This window comes from Armigeres subalbatus, unplaced genomic scaffold (assembly GCF_024139115.2).
Source record: "Armigeres subalbatus isolate Guangzhou_Male unplaced genomic scaffold, GZ_Asu_2 Contig901, whole genome shotgun sequence".
Lineage (NCBI taxonomy): Eukaryota > Metazoa > Arthropoda > Insecta > Diptera > Culicidae > Armigeres > Armigeres subalbatus.
In genome coordinates this window covers 1-10,754 of record NW_026943703.1, presented here as the reverse complement: position 1 = coordinate 10,754, position 10,754 = coordinate 1, and the positions used below count along the sequence as shown (strand labels likewise).

The following is a 10,754-nucleotide window of genomic DNA, read 5'->3' as shown; positions in this document are numbered from 1 at the left end:
AGAGAAAGATGATTAAACGTCAGATAGCCTTATAGATGAATGGGCTCGCTTGTATGAAAATGTCAATTCTAGACCAACATTTGAAAAGGGCGTAACAGCCAAAATTTATTCCTTCTGATTCTTTGTCTACATATATACACAGCAAAAATTTTTGTAATGTACATCAACGTAATCTGAGCGATGTAGCAAAATTTCGATGTGATGGGAAAATTTCTATGTTTATTAACATCTTTTTGGATGTAATATCACACCACTCGAATATCACGCAGAAACAGATTTACTATTTTCCTTTACATCATAATCGTGTAATATTAAAAAGTCTTTGCATTCAATAATACACAGCAAAAGCTGCAACCTATATGTCAAATATCATTGTGTGAAATTACACAAATCCAATCCAAAATCACATTCGGTAATAATGCATTTTTCTGGCATCACTGCTTAATTTGTTTTGACTGCTGTTGATCTGGGGTTTCGGGCAGCCGTCATACGCCGTTTAAAACAAAAAAAGAGAGAAGCAGTGATATTTAGATTATTAAATTATTCTAAACAATTACTAATTGAATACTTATAAATAGCTAGTGGACAGTAAGACAAATTAGTGGACAGTGGCGTACTGGATTTTCAACGGAATTGCAAATCTGATTCCTCTTCCATGGACAATAAATTAAAGGTGAGTATGAGGTGTTTGCGGGAAAGCGCATTCCGAACAAGATTTGAAAAGAAAATGATTTCTTATTGCATCGTTACAGTTCCCTACAAATTTGCCATGGGTCGCTTGCCATCTTCCCGACTTCCTGGATGGGGACAAAACTAAATGTGGCTTCCTCTGGAATTCCTGGATGAGATGACAAAACACTGCAAAGGTGATAAATTGCTGCAAGGGCAAAGCCAAGAGGAATTACGAGTATTTTAGCATTGTCCTGATGATAATGGCCGGTGGTTAAGGCTACCTTACACCTCGGGAAAATTTTCTGCCGGATTTTGGTCCCCGTGCATTTTAAATGGGGCCGGGATTTTGATTTTCCGTGCCCAAATCCCGAAAACATCGCAAATGCAAAAATGCATGGGGAAAAATTCCGCGAATCAAATTCCCAAGGTGTAAGGTAGTCTTTACCCTGTGTCCAAAAAATTTGGCTGTAGCTTCTACAGACGATCGATTGAAGTCCAAGCGGCACTGACATTCCGCTGCGCAAAATGGAACACGGAATACGAGGTCAAACACGAATTATGCATCAGCCTAGGAAATAATGTAAGTTCGAAAGTTTCTTACTCTGGACCTACATTTAGAGATCAATTATCAAAATGAGAATCTTCAGGAACCCCAAAAGAAATCCTCGGATTCCCAAAGGAGCCTACCGCGGATCACGATGAGAATAACACTAGTTTTTTTTTTTTTAAATTCGCACAAGATATGCTATGCTATCTATCAAAAGCAATTCCTTTGAGAATTCTCTGGGATTCCGACACGAACACTTTTGGGGATTTTAACTGGAACCATTTGGGAATTCTAACGCTAATCCTTCGGGAATTTTGACGGGAAACTTCGGAAAACGGGGGACTTCGATGATAATACTTTGGAAGTCCAAAGGGAATCATTTTGGGATTCCGACGGGAATCCTTTTTGAAATTTCGATGGGAATCTTTTTTGAGATTCTGACGGGAATCCTTTTGGAATTCTGGCGGTAATCCTTTAAGAGTTCCGAAGGGAATCCTTTTGTATTCAGAACCGAATCCTTTGAGATTCCGACGGGAATCTTTTTAGGATTCCAAAGGGAAGCCATTACGAATTCAGACAGCAATTCTTTTTGGGAGCATATTGAGTATCCTTTTGTAGTGAGATTTTTCTCACAATTGGTGTTTAAAACGTATTATCCGTGAACTTGATCACAATCCGTACTTAAAACAAAACCGAGAAGAATCCTTAAGGGACTCGGAAGGAAATGTTGTAGAGATTCCGATGAGATTTCTTTTTGGAATTGTTACAAATTCATTTGAGATTCTGACTCGAATCCTTTTATGATACTTGGATACCTAGTTAGCTACAGCTTCGATACACCTATGCCAGGCGTATTGTAGAGCACAATAATCGTCGGTCTTGGGCGTTGTTCCACAAGTTTTCCTAAACGTTTAGGGTTCCAAGTCCGATTCCATCCTGCATGTTCGTGGCCTTCCACGTAGTCACTTGCTTCTATCCGGTTCTATTGAACATTGTTTTCGCTATTTTTTCTTCCGAAAATCGCACAAAGTTACCAGCCCACTAAAGTCTGCCGTATTTTGTACGATTCATTCACAATATTTTCGTCTTGTACACTCGATACAGCTTACGCCACACATCATGATCTATAGTTTCCCACCGAGTATTGTACGCAGCACTTTTCGCTCGAAAACCCCTAATGCCTTCCAATTCGCTTGTTTTAACGTCCACGCTTCATGTCCGTAAAGGGCAACTGGTGGAATCATAGTTCTATACAGTACAAAGTTTGTTTCCGTCAGCATGTTGCGGGACCTAAGCTGCTAACGTAATCCGTAGAAGGCAGTAGACCTAAACTGCTAACGTAATTCGCAACACCAATACGTCTTTTTGCTTTACGTCGTTGTCACATGTTACAAGCGTTCCAAGATAAACAAATTCTTCAACAACTTAAAACACATCCCCCTCAAGCACTACATATTGACCCCAAATTGAAATTGTTATAACTTATTGCTTGTTTGGTCAATTCCGGATTTTTTGGGCTGTTTCGAAAGATAATTTAATCATCTTTTAGAACATTACCTAAGATTTACTGTAGGCAGCGGGTACCACGCGGGGAGGGGTTTTCGTAAAAGATGGTAGGAAAACATTGATTTTTTATGCCTATTTTGCTTTTATCTGGAAAAAAAGATATTGAAATTTGATCTTGCTGTTAAGTGGAACCGCATGCAGAGCAAGACTCAAGCAAGGATGGTGGCTTACTACATACATACATCCATACATTTTGCTTTTATCTGGAAATCCTTCCCATTTTGATTTCACCTTTTCAAAAAGGTTATGTTTGGAACTTGGCCGCTAGGTGGCGGTATGTATGAAATCAATATTTTAGACTGCTCGAGATACTACTCGATATAGAAGTATTGTTATCGAACAAATTTGGAATTTGTAAAGATGATGTCTACCAAAGATCTTCTAATGGACTGCCCTGTGATCGGAAAACTGATTAGGAATTTTACAAATAGGTGGCGCTAGTGTAGCTTGCAATATTCTTATATGTGTGAAATATGGCTCTAGCTTGAGATCCTATGTACCTACACTCAAGTTATATTCGGCAAAGTTGCTCAGGATGTCCAGGACTACAAAACGGCACTCAATATAATGAGTACTTCTTCCAAAAGGCGGCGCTAGTGAGCATTTGAGTATATTCATTTCATTTATCTAAACAGATAACACTGAATCTACAATTTGACGCCATAATACACGGTTCGAGGCCGCATCTCTCCATCCTCGAATACTGTTGGCCAGATAAGGGAACCCCCTCACAAAGAATAACAATTAGAGTTCCATCTCTACGCCACGGCAGGCTACTGACTGATACTTCTGCCAGTAGCTACAGCTCTCTTTGTGTTATCTACAATACATCCATAACAATATTCCTTAATCTACCCAAAAGCAAGGCCTCCACTCCGATGTTTGTACGACAACCTCTCCAGCACATGCGCCTGCACAAGTGGCCCGACTCCGATGTTCTGCCGACCAGCTCCTGAATGCTCCAACGCTCCTCCTGCTGATCAGCCAGCATCCTACCGAACTTTCCAATCTCCTGATGAATTCCGCCCGACGCTACCCAAGACTTACGTGGCTGATCCATGATCCCACTGCGCCACGCGACTTATGCGGCCGCACTGCGATAACGTCGACGGCAATAACATCCCACTAAGATGGAGAACGGAAATCGTTTCTGGGTCCATAACCTGTTGGCCAGAAGAGAAGGGAACCCCCTCACCAAGAATAACAAATACTAGAGTTCCCTCTCACTCTACGGCAGGCTACTGACTGATACTTCTGCCAGTAGCTGCAGTTCTCTTTATTCAACAATAGGTATCTACAATACATCCATAATAATATTCCTTAATCTACCCAAGAGCAACTACAACCAACTGGCGCCTACCTCCTATCCATCTTCGATCTACAGCGAAGCGTCTCACACTACCTGATATTCCAACAAATACGCCCCACGCTCACCACGTCGTTTTGCACCTGGTCTGCCCATCTCGCTCGCTGCGCTCCACGCCGTCTCGTACCTACCAAATCGGAAGCGAACACCATCTTTGCAGGGTTGCTGTCCGGCATTCTTGCAACATGCCCTGCCCATCGTACTCTTCCAGCTTTAGCTACCTTCTGGATACTGGGTTCGCAGTAGAGCTGGGCAAGCTCGTGGTTCATTCTTCACCGCCACACACCGTCTTCTTGCACACTGCTAAAAATGGTCCTAAGCACCCGTCTCCCAAATACTCCGAATACTCGTCCTCCTCGAGCATTGTCCATGTTTCATGTCCGTAGAGGACAACCGGTCTTACAAACGTCTTGTACATGACACATTTTAACGACCACCTCGAAGGTATCCCCGTCTATCGTAACACTGCTTCCCAGGCGGGCCCTGTCGCGCTTGGTTCCGCCCACAAGTATGTACTTCGTCTTTGACGCATTCACCACCAGTCCAACTTTTGTTGCTTCACGTTTCAAGCAGGTGTACAGTTCTGCCACCTTGGCAAATGTTCGGCCGACAATACCCATGTCATCCGCGAAACAAATAAATAGACTGGATCTGTTGAAAACCGTACCCCGGCTGTTTCACCCGGCTCTTCGCATGACACCTTCTAGCGCTTGAACAACAGGCACGAAAGTCCATCACCTTGTCTTAGTCTCAGGCGGGATTCGAACGAACTGGAGTTCGCCCGAAATCTTCACACAGTTTTGCACACCATCCACCGTTGCTTTGATCAGTCTGGTAAGCTTCCCAGGGAAGCTATTCTCGTCCCCAATTTTCAATAGCTCTACGCGGTCTATACTGTCGTATGCCACCTTGAAATCAACGATCAGATGGTGCGTTGGGACCTGGTATTCACGGCATTTTTGAAGGATTTGCCGTGCAGTAAAAATCTGGTCCGTTGTCGAGCGGCCGTCAACGAAGCCGGCTTGATAACTTCCCACGAGCACATTCACTAATGGTGACAGACGACGAAAGATGATCTAGGATATCACTTTGTAGGCGGCATTAAGGATGGTGATCGCTCGAAATTTCTCACACTCCAGCTTGTCGCCTTTCTTGTAGATGCCGCATATAACCCCTTCCTTCCACTCCTGTTCGGTTTCCCAGATTCTGACTTTCAATTTGTGCAGGCAAGTGGCTAGCTTTTCCGGGCCCATCTTGATGAGCTCAGCTCCGATACCATCCTTACCAGCCTTTGCGGGATGCGTTGAGCTTCTGGTAGAACTTGCGTGTTTCTTGAGAACGGCACAGCTGTTCCATCTCCTCGCACTCCACTTCTTCCAGGCGGCGTTTCTTCTCCTGAGAAAGGCGGGTCTGCTGTCTCCGCTTCCGTCTATAACGTTCCACGTTCTGCCGGGTACCTTGCTGCAGCGCGACCGCCCGCGCTGCGTCCTTCTCCTCCAGAATCTGTCTGCACTCTTCATCGAACCAATCGTTCCGTCAACTTCGACCCATATACCCGACGTTGTTCTCCGCTGCGTCGATAATGGCTGCTTTGACTGTATTCCAGCAGTCCTCAAGAGGTGCCCATCAGGCTCACCTCTTCCGGCAACGCTGCCTCAAGATACTGCGCGTATGCAGTGGCGACATCAGGTTGCTTCAGTCGCTCTAGGCCGTACCGCGGCGGTCGTCGGTACCGAACATTGTTGATGACGGATAGTTTTGGGCGCAGTTTCACCATCACCAGATAGTGGTCAGAGTCGATGTTAGCGTCACTATATTTCCTGACGTCGATAATGTCGGAGAAGTGCCGTCCATCAATCAGGTCGATTTGTGATTCTGTCTGCAGTGGTGATCTCCAGGTTGTATTTGAGTATATTGTTCCACGAAAGATCTGATGTATTTCGAGGCGTAGTATTTTTGGCAAACATGAATGTTGCGGTAGGGTATTCCAAAGGTTTTATTTTCATTCAACTTGCTCTAGTGATGCCAATGATAGAATTCGTTTTCAGAATATGTTTAGATCATTCAAGTAAACCATGGAGTTAAGGCCTTTTGATAAACATGCGTAACCTAAAGGATTTCCGTTAAAATTCCTTAACGATTCCAGTTGGAATTCATAAAACATTCCCATTGAAACCCAGAAAGGATTTCCATTCGAACGATTCATGTTTGCCAAAAGGATTTCCGTTGAAACCCCTAAAGGATTCCCGTTGGAAACCCTAGAGGATTCCCGTTGGAAACCCTAGAGGATTCCCGTTGGAAACCCTAGAGGATTCCCGTCGGAACCCCTAAAAGATTCCCATTGGAACCCCTAAAAGATTCCCATTGGAACCCCTAAAGGATTCCCGTTGGAATCTCTCAAGGATTTTCTTCGGAATCTCTCAAGGATTTCCGTCTGAATCCCTCTAGGCTTTCTGTTGTAATCTTTCATTTATTTCCGTCGGAATTTCTCAAGGTTTAGAATCCCTAAAGAACTTCCGTTGCAATCCCTAAAAAAACTTCCGTTGGAATCCCTAAAGAGCTCCCGTTGGAATCCCTTAAAAACTTCCGTATGAATCCCTAAAGAACCCCTCTTTGGAATCTACTGAAATACCTTTTGAAATTTCGACGGAAATATTTTCGAGACTCCGACGGGAATCCTTTTAGTATTCCAACGGGAATTATTTTGGGATTCCGAAGGGAATTCTCTTGGAACTCTGACGAGAATACTCCCGTCGGAATTCCGAAAGAATTCTCGTTAAAATACCGAAAGACCTTCCTATTGAAATCCCAAAAGAATTCCCGTAAGATCCTAAATGGTACCGTCAGTCGAAATCCCGAAAGTTCCCGTCGGAATCGAAAGGATTCCCGTCGGAATCGAAAGTTCCCGTCGGCATCCCGAAAGGATTCCGTTGGAATCCAGAAAGTTCCTGTCGGAATCCCGAAAAGGATTCCGTCGGAATCCCGAAAGGATTCCGTCGGAATCGAAAGGATTCCGTCGGAATCAGAAAGGATTCCGTCAGGTCGAAAGGAGTTCCGTCGGAATCGAAAGGATTCCGTCGGAATCGAAAGGATTCCGTCGGAATCGAAAGGATTCCGTCGGAATCCCGAAAGGATTCCGTCGGAATCCCGAAAGGATTCCGTCAGGAATCGAAAGGATTCCGTCGGAATCCGGATTCCCGTCGGAATCGAAAGGATTCCGTCGGAATCGAAAGGATTCCGTCGGAATCGAAAGGATTCCCGTCGGAATCCCGAAAGGATTCCGTCAGGAATCCCGAAAGGATTCCTGTCGAAATACTGAAACGATTCCCGTCGGAATCCCGAAAGGATTCCGTCGGAATCCAGAAAGTTCCGTCGGAATCCCGAAAGGATTCCGTCGGAATCGAAGAGTTCCGTCAGATCGAAGAGCGATTCCTGTCGGAATCGAAAGGATTCCGTCGGAATCCGAAAGGATTCCGTCGGAATCCCGAAGTTCCCGTCGGAATCCCGAAGGATTCCCGTCGGAATCCCTGAAAGGATTCCGTCGGAATCCCTGAAAGGATTCCGTCGGAATCCTGAAAGGATTCCGTCGGAATCCCGAAGGATTCCGTCGGAATCGATTCCTGCTCGGAATCCCGAAAAGGATTCCGTCAGGTCCGAAAGGATTCCCGTCGAAATCCCGAAAGGATTCCGTCGGAATCCCGAAAGGATTCCCGTCGGAATCCCGAAAGGATTCCGTCAGGTCGAAAGGATTCCGTCGGAATCCCGAAAGGATTCCGTCGGAATCCCGAAAGGATTCCGTCGGAATCGAAAGTTCCGTCAGGAATCCAGAAAGGATTCCGTCGGAATCCGAAAGGATTCAATCGGAATCCCGAAAGGATTCCCGTCGGAATCCCGAAAGGATTCCCGTCGGAATCCCGAAAGGATTCCCGTCGGAATCCCGAAAGGATTCCCGTCGGAATCCCGAAAGGATTCCCGTCGGAATCCCGAAAGGATTCCCGTATAATCCATTGGCGAACAAAATTGTGGAGGAATCCTAAAAGAAATACCTGTAAAAAATCACAAAGGAATTGCTGAAAGAACAACCGTGAAAATTTTTGGAAAAAATCTAAATAATTTCTGAAGAAATGCTTGAAGGGATGTTTGATCGAATTACTAATTGAATTCCAGGAGGAACTTCTGAAGTAATTCCTGGAGAACTTTCCGAATGAGTTCACAAATCTCGGGAAAAAACCTGGAGGAATTCCAGAAAGAATTCTTTAAGGTATTCCTGGAATAATTCCAGGTGAATTCTTGAAGGTAAAGGCAGCCTCACACCTCGGGAATTTGGTCCCCGGATTTTTTCCCCATGCATTTTTGCATATGCGATGTTCCCAGCCCCATTTAAAATGCACGGGGTTCAAAATCCGGCGGAAAATTTTCCCGAGGTGTAAGGTGGCCATAATCCCGAACGAATTTCTAGGTAAAAAAATCGAAAGGAATAACTGAAGCAAAATCTGGATGAATTCTCGAAAAGTAACCCCTTTGGAATCTCAGAATCATTTCCTTTGAAATTTCAGTAGCATTTCTTTTGAAATCACAAGAGTATTCATTTTCAACAATCAGAAGGATTCCATTCGAAACTCCAACAGGATTCTTTTCAGCATCCTAAAAGGATTTATTCCGGGATTTTAAACGAATTCCATCCGGCATCCTAAATGCATTTCCTCCGTCATCCTAAAAGAATTCCACTGGAATTTCAAAACTATTCCTTCTAGAATCCTGGAGGTTCTCCCCGGAATTCTCTTCGAAATTATCAAAAGGTTCCCTCCGGAATCCTAAAATCCAAATCCAGTTTAACTGTAATCAACTATTCTTGCTTGTAGATTTGCGATGCCCTGACCGAGACATGCTATGCGATTTACCCAGCATCGCAGGACAATTGACGGTGAATTGGCGCGTCCGTATACAAAAGTCCTGACTATCACCAATCCCAAAAACTTCCAAATATCAATATGCTGCTGTAGCAGAATGGAACCGTGGTTGCGCGTTGGTGTGCTAAAACCGTTACCGTCAATTTAATATAAGCGTTTTTAATGTTTATTTAAATATAGACAGGATATAGACAAAAAAATTAGAGTATACATTTATAATAAAATTATTGATATGATACAAATTTAAGGATAATTCTATTTATGAAAGAAAATTTCTATAAAACACTCAATTGAGATTTCCAGGCACTATTTTACATCACATTATTTTACATTGCTCGGATTACGTCGTTTATTGTATTACGTCGAAATAAATTACACTGCTTCTGTGTATTACACAGTAAGCCTTCGAGTACATCGAAAGAGTGTAATATCACAGCACTGATGGAATAGCCTATGTGCATCTGTTTCGAATGTAATATTCAACAACTGTTTTTGCTGTGTAGCTATATATGTAGACGAGGAATCAGAAGGAATAAATTTTGGCTGTTACGCCCTTTTCAAATGTTGGTCTAGAATTACGCATGGTTAGAAGGGTTAGAAGCGCGCGCAAACAAGGCATTGATTTACTGCACCCAGTATGAAGAGAAAACTTATGACACGTGATATGGTTCATATACATATCAGAGATTAGGGACTGAATTATTCAAATTAACGATTTGAGAAACGTTATCAACAAAATGTAACTTAGAATTATGAATAGAAAAAAATGTTGAGTTTGTTTTTGTATAGAAATAAATGTGATGGTTCTAAATGAACTCTAAATAATCTAAAAACTAGACGGTCAGAAAAAGCGTAATAAATGTTATAAGTTTAAAATTGTCGGGTTTTCAATAGAAATTATTACCCCACTGTAGCTCAACATTTTAAAAATTTCAAAGTGAGGTAAATAGATGAATGATGAATGAATGAATAAATTAATGGGTCGTATGAATAAAAAGTAGTAAGTTCAACTTTACTACATTTTCAGTAGTAAACGTCACTTGTGGAACATGTTCGTATGAATAAAAGAGACTTTACTACACATTTCGAACATACTTCAAACAACTGATTCGGTATGAATAAAACAAGAGTTTACTACTGATTTCTTGTAGTCTGCTCAAGACGTTGCTACTCATGTTTCAAATGCACATTATTCATCAGAATCGAAGCGAATCGGCTTTGTTCTTGAAAATAGAAGTCCAATTTAGGGAAAACAAACAAAACAGACATGTTTTTTGTTGATTAGCCGCAAAAAAATGATGAAATCATCATCGTCATCACGGGGTCTATTTTGTTTTGACGTTTCTCCGTGTAGTAAATGGTAGTAAACTGTAGTAAAGGCTAAGTTCGAATGTAGCATATGCCATAAGTTCGAAAATGTTTTTATTCATATCAAACATGTAGTATTCTCTGTGGACTTTATTTTTGAGTAGATACTACAAGCGTTGAGTTTTGCTACTTTTTATTCATACGACCCAATGAATGACATAAATTTTTCAAATTTTTGAACAATAATTACAATAATAATATTAACAAGTATGTTTTAATATATGTAGCATTAAAGAACTGAAGAGCTGATCCAAGGAGCTGACTCTTTTCAATGAGCTGAACGGATCAGATCCGCTCACTGCAATGAGCTGTTTTGCCCATCTCT

At 42.5% G+C, this 10,754-nt stretch overlaps 1 long non-coding RNA gene across 1 annotated transcript; it reads left to right on the top strand.

Annotated features, from left to right (window-relative positions):
* Positions 1–465: 465 nt before the first annotated feature.
* On the top strand, positions 466–9,275 carry LOC134204799 (uncharacterized). The gene is made up of 4 exons (XR_009977982.1): positions 466–673; positions 753–866; positions 1,144–1,252; positions 9,014–9,275. It is a non-coding gene; the product is annotated as an uncharacterized LOC134204799 (long non-coding RNA).
* Positions 9,276–10,754: the final 1,479 nt, after the last annotated feature.